Source organism: Arachis hypogaea, chromosome 20, assembly GCF_003086295.3.
Source record: "Arachis hypogaea cultivar Tifrunner chromosome 20, arahy.Tifrunner.gnm2.J5K5, whole genome shotgun sequence".
In the NCBI taxonomy this organism is placed as follows: domain Eukaryota; kingdom Viridiplantae; phylum Streptophyta; class Magnoliopsida; order Fabales; family Fabaceae; genus Arachis; species Arachis hypogaea.
In genome coordinates, this window is record NC_092055.1 from 87,469,008 (window position 1) to 87,481,448 (window position 12,441).

The following is a 12,441-nucleotide window of genomic DNA, read 5'->3' on the forward strand; positions in this document are numbered from 1 at the left end:
TTATGGCGCCGTTGCCGGGGATTGATTGTGCATCAACAATGATTAGATTGGAAGATCACTAGATTGAGCATTTTATTTTGTGAATTTCATTTTCTGTTTGAGTGATTTATTTTTTGTTTTAGTTATACTTCTTCCCTTCTCCCTCTACTCCTTTGTTTTTTCTTTGTTTTTTCAATTCTGTTTGCTAACCCACTAACTGTTTGATATATTGCATCACCCACAAATAACAGCAATTCTAACACAAATACTGTCTGCACCTATTTTCTCTGCTTGTACTTGTTGGTTGTATGACAGGGAGAAGAAGCGGGGCTTCAGCTTCCTTTGATTCTGAACCGGAGAGAACCTTCCTTAGACTAAGGAGGGAGGCAAAAGAAAAACGAGTAGTTGGTGCTGAAGAAGAGGAGGAACAGTTTGAGGAATACTTTGAACCAAACATGGAAGAAAACATGGAAAATCATCATGAAGAAGAGACTCACAACCATGGCAGAGAAGGTGGAGCAAATCATGCTGGGGAGGATAGAAGAGTTTTGGGCTCCTACATTAATCCAAACCCAGGCAATTGTGGAAGTAGCATCCAAAAGCCAACAATCCATGCTAACAACTTTGAACTTAAACCACAGCTCATCACCCTTGTTCAGAACAACTGTTCGTTTGGAGGAGGTGTTCAAGAAGACCCCAATCAACATTTGACCACCTTCCTGAGAATATGTGACACAGTGAAATCTAATGGTGTTCATCCTGACGCCTATAGACTACTCTTATTTCCCTTCTCACTCAGAGACAAGGCAGCCAAGTGGCTGGAATCCTTCTCAAGGGAGAGCTTGACAACTTGGGAGGATGTGATGAACAAATTCTTAGCAAGATTCTACCCTCCTCAATGAATCAATAGGCTGAGAGCTGAGATTCAAACCTTCAGGCAACAAGATGGTGAGACTCTGTATGAAGCATGGGAGAGGTTCAAAGACTTAACAAGGAGGTGTCCACCTGACATGTTCAACGAATGGGTCCAGCTGCACATTTTCTATGAAGGGCTCTCTTATGAGTCAAAGAAGGCAGTAGACCATTCATCTGGAGGATCCTTGAACAAGAAGAAGACCATTGAGGAAGCCATAGATGTTGTTGAAACAGTAGCAGAAAATGACTACTTCTATGCTTCCGAAAGAGGGAACACAAGAGGAGTGATGGAGCTAAACAATGTAGATGCTCTGTTGGCCCAAAACAAGCTCATTACCCAGCAGCTGGCTGACCTCACCAAGAAGATGGAGAGGAACCAAGTAGCAGCAATCTCATCTTCATCAACAATCCAAGAAGGAGTGAATGAAGAAGCAGAGGGGAGTCAGGAGCAAGCCAACTACATTGGGAATTTACCAAGGAAAAACTATGATCCATACTCCAAGACTTACAACCCTGGATGGAGAAACCACCCAAACTTTGGGTGGGGAAGTGAGCAAGATCAAAAGCAATTCACCCAGAGGACATCTCAACATCCCCACAACAACACTTCTCCACATACTTATCAAAACCAAAACAGCACGTTTGCTCCGAATCACTCATCAATTGATGACAAGCTCTCTAAGATTGATGCCTTAATTGAAGGAATATGCAGAGACATTCAAGATAGTAAAGCATTCAGAGAGGAAGTGCAGTCAAACATGCCGAATCAAAATGCTGCCATCACAAAACTGGAGACACAAATCAGCTATCTGTTTAAGCAGCTTCCTAACCACAATTTTTGCTATGATGCCCATTCAAGCAAAAGGGAGGAGTTTCAAGCTATCACACTTAGGAGTGGGAAGGAACTGAAGGAACATCCCCAAAAACCACAAGAAGAAGGCTCAAATGAAAAGAAAGAAGAGCAAGATGGAATGCAACCCCCCACGCCAAGTTTGCAGAAAGAAAAAAAGGTACCCCAACTGAACGTCTCAAGAGCTCCATACCCCCAGCTATTGAAGAAAAAGGAAGATGACAACCAGTTCTTGAAATTTTTGGAAATCTTCAAGAAGCTACAAATCAACATACCATTTGCTGAAGCCATAGAACAAATGCCACTTTATGCCAAATTTTTGAAGGAGGTAATGACTAAGAAGAGAAGCTGGAAGAACAATGAGACTGTGATACTAACTGAAGAGTGCAGTGCTATCATTCAGGCATAAACTACCTCAGAAACTGAAGGATCCTGGGAGTTTTCAGATCCCATGCATTATAGGAGAAATCATAGTAGAAAAGGCTCTTTGTGACTTGGGGGCCAGCATCAATTTGATGACAGTAGCTATGATGAGAAAGATGAAAATTGAGGAGGCTAAACCAATAAAAATGGATCTACAACTGGCAGACCGGTCGTTCAAATTCCCTCATGGGATAGTGGAGGATTTGCTGGTAAAAGTAGGAGATTTCATATTCCCAGCAGATTTTGTGGTGCTGGAGATGCAAGAAGACGCCAAAACCTCCATCATTTTGGGACGGCCATTCTTGGCCACTTCTGGAGCTGTCATTAATGTTCAAAAGGGTGACCTCACCCTGAGATTACACAATGAAAAGATGACATTCAATGTGTTCAAGGCCATGAGTTATCCACCGGAATAATTGGGGGAATGCATGAGGTTAGATGCACTTGAGGATGAAGTGCAGGAGAATTTTGAAGAAGATGAACCTGAAGAGAACAAGAGATTGGTGGAGGAAGAAACTGAATCAAGTGAAGAGGTAGCTACAGCAGAAATACATATACCAGATGCACCAGAGGAAGGGAACGAAAAATCAGAAGCACCCAAACCTGAACTCAAAGCATTGCCACCCACTCTCAAATATGCATATCTAGGAGAAAATGAAAACTACCCAGTGATCATAAATTCATCCCTCAGTCAAGATCAAGAGGACGAGCTACTCAAGGTGCTGCGGGAGCATAAGGATGCCATTGGATGGACCCTTGCTGACTTGAAGGGAATCAGTTCAGCCATATGCATGCATAAAATACTGTTGGAAGATGATGCCAAGCCATCCATTCAATCCCAAAGAAGGCTGAACTCAATCATGAAGGAAGTGATACAGAAAGAGGTTATGAAGTTGTGGCAAGGAGGGGTCATATACCCAATTTCGGACAGCCCTTGGGTTAGCCCCATACATGTTGTGCCAAAGAAGGGAGGGATCACTGTGGTTACCAATGAGAAGAATGAGCTCATACCTACAAGGACTGTCACAAGATGGCGGATGTGTATAGACTACAGGAAAATCAATGAGGCTACACGAAAGGACCATTTTCCCCTTCCATTCAGGGATCGGATGTTAGAAAGACTTGCAGGGCACGCATATTATTGTTTTCTCGACGGTTATTCAGGATATAACCAAATAGTGGTTGATCCAAGAGACCAAGAGAAAACCTCATTTACCTGTCCGTATGGAGTGTTTGCCTATAGGCGCATGCCATTTGGATTATGTAATGCCCCTGCAACTTTCCAACGCTGCATGCTTTCTATCTTTTCAGATATGATAGAAAAATTCATTGAAGTTTTTATGGATGATTTCTCGGTATTCGGAGATTCTTTTCCTAGTTGCCTACATCACCTCGCCTTGGTATTGAAAAGATGCCAAGAGACCAATTTGGTTTTAAACTGGGAAAAATGCCACTTCATGGTGACAGGAGGAATAGTCCTTGGTCACAAGGTCTCTCACCAAGGCATTGAGGTTGATAGAGCTAAAGTAGAACTTATTGAAAAACTACCCCCACCCAGTGATGTCAAGGCAATTAGAAGTTTTTTAGGGCATGCTGGTTTTTACAGAAGGTTCATTAAATATTTTTCAAAGATAGCCAAGCCCTTAAGCAATCTCCTTGTATCTGATACACCATTCATCTTTGATGAAACATGCATGCTAGCATTTGCACATTTGAAAATGAGGTTATCCTCTTCTCCTATCATCTCCCCACCTGATTGGAATCTACCATTTGAATTGATGTACGATGCATCTGATTTTGCAGTTGGGGCAGTGTTAGGACAAAGGAAAGATAACCTAGTTCATGTGATATACTATGCTAGCAAAGTCCTTAATGAAACTCAAAAAAATTATACCACTACTGAAAAGGAGTTGCTAGTAATAGTTTTTGCATTTGACAAATTTAGATCATACCTCATTGGTGCTAAAGTGATTGTTTTTACAGATCACACAGCACTTAAATATTTGTTTGCCAAGCAAGAATCAAAGCCAAGACTAATAAGGTAGATCTTACTATTGCAGGAATTCGATATTGAAAACAGAGACAAGAAAGGAGTGGAGAACAAGGTGGCAGATCACCTATCCAGAATCCCCCATGATCAAGGTGGAGAAAATGATACAAATGTGAACGAGCTCTTCCCTGATGAGCAGTTGATGACAGTTCACAAAGCACCATGGTTCGCAGATATTGCAAATTTCAAGGCAACTGGGGCATTACCCCCAGGGATCAATAAACATTAAAAGAGGAAGCTCATGAATGATGCAAAATACTTTGTCTGGGACGAGCCATATCTCTTCAAGAAATGTTCAGATGGAATTCTTAAAAGATGTGTGTCGGAAGAGGAAGGGAGAGAAGTCCTGTGGAACTGCCACGGTTCATGCTATGGCGGGCACTTTGGAGGGGACAAAACTGCAGCAAAGGTGTTACAAAGCGAATTCTTTTGGCCCATCCTTTTCAAGGATACCAAGGAACTAGTAAAAAGCTGCAATGAATGCCAAAGATCTAGAAACCTGCCCAAAAGAAACGCAATGCCACAAAATTTCATCTTGGAACTGGAACTGTTTGATGTGTGGGGAATTGATTTCATGGGACCATTCCCAACCTCATATGCAAACAAGTACATCCTGGTAGCAGTGGATTATGTTTCCAAGTGGGTAGAGGCTATTGCAACCCCAACTAATGATAACAAGGTAGTCATGAACTTCCTCAGGAAGAATATCTTTAGCCGGTTTGGATTCCCAAGAGCCCTCATCAGTGATGGAGGGAGCCATTTTTGTAACAAACCACTAGAAGCTCTCCTCTTACGATATGGGGTAAAACACAAAGTAGCCACACCTTACCATCCTCAAACAAGTGGGAAACTGAGATATCCAACAGAGAGCTGAAGAGGATCCTGGAAAAGACTGTGGGCGCATCTAGAAAAGATTGGTCGAAGAAGTTGGATGATGCTCTTTGGGCATACAGAACAGCATTCAAAACTCCACTTGGAATGTCTCCATATCAACTAGTCTATGGGAAGGCTTGTCATTTACCACTGGAGCTGGAACACAAAGCTCTTTGGGCTATCAAGATACTAAATTTTGACAGCATTGCTGCTGGTGCAAAAAGGATCTTGCAGCTGCAAGAGATGGAGGAATTCAGGTCACAAGCCTATGAAAACACTAAGATGTATAAAGAGAAGGCAAAGAGAAAACATGACATGCATCTGGCACCCAGGAGTTTCGAAACAGGGCAGCAAGTACTCCTTTACAATTCTAAATTAAGGCTGTTCCCAGGAAAACTCAAGTCAAGGTGGTCCGGACCTTTCATGGTTACAAAAGTATCACCATATGGCCACATCAAAATCACGGATGAAGGTTCAGAAAGGACTTTTACAGTGAATGGACAAAGACTCAAGCATTATCTGGGCAACATGGGGGAAAACCCCAGAGTAAAGTACCATCTCAAGTAATTAAGGACTCGTCGAGATAGCGACGATAAAAGAGCGCTCTATTGGGAGGCAACCCAACCTCAGGTAGTTTCACTTTCATCTTTATTTCAATAAAAATCACAAAGTTGTTTCCCCTGTATTGTAAGGAGCTAAGTTTGGTGTTCCACACCAGAACAATCCAAGAGTGATAGTGTAGTTCTAAGTTTGGTGTTCCACTAAAGGACATTGGTTAGAATTACACTCCACTCCAAAAGAACATTGGTAGCTCCATCCAATCAAGAGAAACCACTTAGATGTAGTTAGACTTTAGGTGAGCATTGCTTTACTGATAGCAAGATATGAGGGTCTCTGCATATATGCAATGTTTTGTACTGGGCAAAGAACTAAGTTTGGTGTTCACACACCAAATTGAGTTCGAGAGGCACAAGCATGCATGTAAGCTAACTATGTCTCAGGTGCTTTGGGAATAAGCAACTTCCAGTAACCTTGCAGGAATCTTATAAGGAAATGGTGCACCTTCACCCAAAGAAGCGAGGCAGCAAAAACTAGGATGATGACAAAGAGAGAGGGGGACTAGAGATCATCACCCGAAGGTTGTATTGTTACCTAATTCCATTGTACTCAGAATTGTTAAAAGTTGAAAGTCCGAATGCACTTTTGATTTGTAGTTGCTCGTAGTTGAACCCTTTTTAAATTCTGTCTTTTAAGTTTTCCTTCTGAATAGGTCCATGATTTCTGGTTTAAATGTCACTGCATCATTCCCTTATTTACTTGTAAGCTTGTCCATTTAAATCAAATTGAAGAAGAGAATGATTATGTTGCTAAAAGACCAGAGTGGAGTTGATATTGTGGAAGTGCATTCATAAGTTAGCTAAGTTGGTTCAACCACATGGCTAGGAGGACAATTATCTATCCTGAATACCTTGCTTTGAATACACTCATGAGACTAAGTTAATAACAAGATCCTAAGATGAGAAAAGGGAAAGAACAATGGAAGTGAAAAACAAAAGAAAAAGAGTAAGCAATAAGGCTAGGCATCAATGGTTTTACCCTTGAGGCAAGTGTCTGTGGTGCTCCTGTGTGAGGGATCTACTTGGATGAATAAGCTCTTAGGGGTGCTTTATCACTTGGTAACTTGGGTTAACTAACCCGGGATTATCAGCTGAAAATCCATTATCAAGAGTAACCCTCACTACAGAGCATTTAGTAACCCAAAGAGGTGCTGGACACCAAGGTCTCAAGAAAAGAAAATAAATAAACTATATGCCTGTGGTGTGTATGTGTGGGGGAGAGACTTGAGGGAGTAAGTCCTTAGGGGTGCTTCAACACCTAGCACCTTGAACCAACTGGTTCGGGAGTGTTGGCTGAAAGCTTATCTTAAAGAGTTCTCCCTTTACAGAGCACCTAGCCTAAATAACACAAATAACCCTTGAAATAACAATAAAAGGATTAATGAATAAATGTCTCACGAGATATAAACAAAGTAAGTGTTTAGGGACATGATAAAGGTCTGAAAGCCAGTAATGGAATGAACCTAAGTTGCTATGCATGAAACCACCATAAAATCAGTAATATGACTTCCACAAGGATGACTCATTCCTTTGGATATTCCATTCATCATTCTCTTGTTCCAGTACTTGCTTAGGGACAAGCAAGCTTTAAGTTTGGTGTTGTGATGCCAGGGCATGTTGGCCAGTTTCACTGACCTTTTCTTTACTGTTTTTAGGATAGTTTCATACATTTCTTTAGGAAATAAGCTAGTTTTGGGTAAATATTAACTTATGCCTTGATTCAAGCATATATTGTGCATTTTACATAATTTCATGAGGATTTTCCATAAGTTTAGTGACAAATATTATGTTGCATTACTCATGACTTGGACTAGAGCTTTGATGCACTTTATTGCTTGATTTCAGGACCAAAAAGGAAGCAGGAAAAGGGGAGGTAACTTGCAAGATTAATGAGAAAAGTGATTGCCAATAACATTCTCAAAAAGCCATCAATGCCCACATTAGAGAGTCACGTTAACTAAGTTAACGTGAACTCTAACGTGGAGAAGAGAAGATGAGCCAACGTTAGTGACACTTAACATTGTCACTAACGTTGGCAATTACTCATAAGTGGCCACGTTAGAAGCCACGTTAACCTAGTTAACGTGGCCTCTAACGTTAAGGGGGGAAGAGAAGCCAACGTTAGTGACACTCAACATTGTCACTAACGTTGGCCTATGGTGCAAAGTACCATGTTAACTCCCACGTTAACTTGGTTAACGTGGGAACTAACGTAAAGGATGAAGAGTTGTCGACAACGTTAGTGACACTCAACATTGTCACTAACGTTGAAGCAACCACACAATCCCCAAGAGTCACGTTAACCTCCACGTTAACTTAGTTAACGTGGAAGATAACGATGAGGAATAAAGGATGAGCCAACGTTAGTGACACTCAACATTGCCACTAACGTTGGGATGGCTAAAGATGGCTACGTTAGAGGCAGGTTAACGTGGACTCTAACGTGAGACCCAGGGGCACACTGGAACGTTAGTGACAATGTTTAGTGTCACTAACGTTCTCGAAGGATTAACAAGGCAACGTTAAACGCCACGTTAACCTAGTTAACGTGGGTTTTAACGTAAGGCAAAGGGGTGCATTAGAACGTTAGTGACAATGTTAAGTGTCACTAACGTTCTCGAACTTATATTCTCACTAAATATTAACACCCCTAACGTCCTGAGCTGAAGTCTCTGCCCACTTAGCACTTTCTCTCTGCAAGTAAAGCCAAGCCCAAATGAAGAAAAGAACTGCTTCAAACTCAAGATCCAAAGGCCCAAGACTTGAAGAGTAAAGTAGAAGCTGAGAAGAGTAGTATATATAGGAGTAGCTTTGAATTGTAAAGAAGCTCTGGAGGCTGGGAAAAAGAGAACTACTATCTGTATTTTACTTTCTTTGCAAATTCTAGTTTTATGATGTATTCTCCATCTTTGTTTTCATTTTCAATAGCTATGAACAACTAAACCCCTTTCATTGGGTTAGGGAGCTCTGTTGTAATTTGATGGATCAATACTAATTTTCATTATTCTTCTTCTATCTTTCCTCTTGATTTTACTTGAAAGCTTTCGATCTTCATCCAATTGAGTAGTTATCTTGGAAGAGAAGCTATTCAAACTTGGATCTCTTTTGAACCTTGAAAGAGGAATGAAGAGATCAAGCTAGAAATACTTTCTCATGCTGGACCAAATTGGGTTTGGATGGGTATGTGACTATAACCTTCTCAATACTTGATTTGGGAAATGCATGTGGTATAATCAGTGACCATACTTCATCTCTTCTCATGAGCAATTGACCAAGGAATTGGCTATTGATCAAGATTTGAGAGATTGAATTGCAAGAAATTGTAATTCAATCACTTAAGATTGCCAAGGAGATCAATGAGTGCATTGATTGAGGAAGAGATGAAAATGAACTTGATCCGGAGAATTACATCTCCTAAGCCCAATGAACTCCCCATCTCTGATCTTACCCATTCTCTTTAATTTCTACCATTTACTTTTATGAGCAAATCCCCCATTCCCATTTACAATTCTGCAATTTATTTTCAGTCATTTACTTCCAGTACTTTAATTCTAGCATTTACTTTTCTGTTATTTACATTCCCGCCATTTTATTTTCTGCAACTCTCAACCCAAATCCTGGATTCGCTCAACTAGAACATTCTTCTAATTAAAGTTGCTTGATCAATCAATCCCTGTGGGATTCGACCTCACTCTATTGTGAGTTTTTACTTGACGACAACTTCGGTACACTTGCCGAAGGGAGATTTGTTGAGAGACAAGTTTTCTGTGCATCAGTTACAAGTTGGAGTTAAACGCCAGAAACAGGTTGCAACCTGGCGTTTAACTCTAGAAACAGCCTTGGCACGTGTAAAGCTCAAGTCTCAGCCCCAGCACACACCAAGTGGGCCCTAGAAGTGGATTTCTGCACTATTTATCTTAGTTTACTCATTTTATGTAAACCTAGGTTACTAGTTTAGTATTTAAACAACTTTTAGAGATTTATTTTACACCTCATGACAGTTTTAGATCTGAACTTTGTACTCTTTGATGGCATGACTCTCTAAACTCCATTGTTGGGGATGAGGAGCTCTGCTGTGTCTCGATGAATTAATGCAATTATTTCTGTTTTCTATTCAAACACGCTTGTTTCTATCTAAGATGTTCATTCGCACTTCAATATGATGAATGTGATGATCCGTGACACTCATCACCATTCTCAATCTATGAATGTGTGCCTGACAACCACTCCCGTTCTACCTTCGATTGAATGAGTATCTCTTGGATTCCTTAATCAGAATCTTTGTGGTATAAGCTAGAATCCATTGGCAGCATTCTTGAGAATCCGGAAAGTCTAAACCTTGTCTGTGGTATTCCGAGTAGGATTCAGGGATTGAATGACTGTGACGAGCTTCAAACTCACAAGGATTGGGCATAGTGACAGACGCAAAAGGATCAATGGATCCTATTTCAGCTTGAGTGAGAACCGACAGATGATTAGCCATGCGGTGACAGCGCACCTGGACCATTTTCATTGAGAGGACGGATGGTAGCCATTGACAACGGTGATCCACCAACACACAGCTTGCCATAGGAGAAACCTTGCGTGCGTGAAGAAGAAGACAGGGGGAAAGCAGAGATTTAGAAGACAAAGCTTCTCCAAAACTCCAACATATTTTCCATTACTGCATAACAAGTATTTATTTCATGCTCTTTTATTTTTTGCAATTCAAATTGATAATCTTAATTAATCTCCTGACTAAGATTTACAAGGTAAGCATAGATTGCTTCAAGCCAACAATCTCCGTGGGATCGACCCTTACTCACGTAAGGTATTACTTGGACGACCCAGTGCACTTGCTAGTTAGTTGTGCGGAGTTGTGAAAAGTGTGAATCACAATTTCGTGCACCAGTAGTTTAGCCTCTCTGTGCTTCGACACTCAAAGTACTCCCATGGCTACATGTGGAGAATCAATAGAAGAGCGTAGCATGAAGGAGACACTAGAAACTCTGGTGGAAAGTGAGGAATGTGGCTTTGTATTGGAACAATTGGAGGAAGCCATCATTGTTGCAGAGGAAGAAGTGGTTGAAGACTTAGGAGATGCTAAACCTCCATGGGAATCTAGAGTTGTAGAGTATTCCTCCAAGAAGATTGAAATTAATATTGAGGAGGATAGTGCACAACCTCGAAGGCATGTTCCCTATGAAGACTTGGATGGAATAGATCAACAGGCGAGTTCCCTTGGTGATGATGATCATGAATTAAGCCATCCTAGTTATGAATATGCACCCATAAGTGAACCCCTTGAGTCTAAAGAACCTTCTCCCGATGAAATTAGAAGCAACGTCGAGGTAGATTTCCCTCAACTTCATATTTATGATTTGAGTGACGGAGAAGAGTTGGATGAACTCGGGGAGGAAGAGCTTGAAAGTGAAGAATCTTTTCAAAAGGTGGAAGTCCTTTGGAAAGGTTGGATGGGAGTTGAATATGCTTTGTCAAGGTCGTTGGAGACTTCTCTACTGATGAGCGGATAATTTATACGCTTTTTGGCATTGTTTTTAGTATGTTTTTAGTATATTTTAGTTAATTTTTATTATGTTTTTATTAATTTTTAAATAAAAATCACTTTTCTGGACTTTACTATGAGTTTGTGTGTTTTTCTATGATTTCTGGTATTTTCTGGCTGAAATTGAGGGACCTAAGCAAAAATCTGATTCAGAGGCTGAAAAATGACTACAGATGCTGTTGGATTCTGACCTCCCTGCACTCGAAGTAGATTTTCTGGAGCTACAGAAATCCAATTGTCGCGCTCTTAATTGCGTTAAACAGTAGACATCCTGGGCTTTCCAGCAATATATAATAGTATATACTTTGTCCGAGATTTGATGGCCTAAACAGGCGTTCCAAGTCAGCTCAAGAAATCTGGCGTTTAACGCCAGAACTGGCACAAAAGCTGGAGTTAAACGCCCAAACTGGCACAAAAGCTGGTGTTTAACTCCAAGAAAAGTCTCTACACATGGAAGCTTCAATGCTCAGCCCAAGCACATACGAAGTGGGCCCGGAAGAAGATTTCTGCATTAATTACTGATTTCTGTAAATCCTAGGCTACTAGTTCTCTATAAATAGGACCTTTTACTATTGTATTTTCATCTTTGGATTATCTTTTGATCCTTTGATCACGTTTTGGAGGCTGGCTATTCGGCCATACCTAGACCTTTTTTTCTTATGTATTCTCAACGGTGGAGTTTCTACACACCATAGATTAAGGTGTGGAGCTCTGCTGTCCTTCATGAATTAATACAAAGTACTATTATTTTTCTATTCAACTCAAGTCTATTTCTTCTCCAAGATATTCATTCACACCCAAGAACATGATGAATGTGATGATTATGTGACACTCATCACCATTGTCACCTATGAACGCGTGACTGACAACCACTTCCGTTCTACATGCAAACAAGCTTGAACGTGTATCTCTTGGGTTTCTAATCTAAGATTGGAACCTTCGTGGTATAGGCTAGAATTATTGGCGGCCATTCCTGAGATCCAGAAAGTCTAAGCCTTGTCTATGGTATTCTGAGTAGGATCTGCGAAGGGATGACTGTGACGAGCTTCAAACTCGCGATTGTTGGGCGTGTGACAGACGCAAAAGGATCAATGGATCCTATTCCAACATGATCGAGAACCGACAGATGATTAGCCGTACGGTGACAGTGCATTTGGAACGTTTTCACTGAGAGGACGGGAAGTAGCCA

The 12,441-nt window shown here is 40.9% G+C and overlaps 1 non-coding gene across 1 annotated transcript; it reads right to left on the minus strand.

The window, feature by feature from the left end:
• Positions 1-887: 887 nt before the first annotated feature.
• LOC112787558 (small nucleolar RNA R71) lies at positions 888-991 on the minus strand. The gene has a single exon (XR_003194964.1). It is a non-coding gene; the product is annotated as a small nucleolar RNA R71 (small nucleolar RNA).
• Positions 992-12,441: the final 11,450 nt, after the last annotated feature.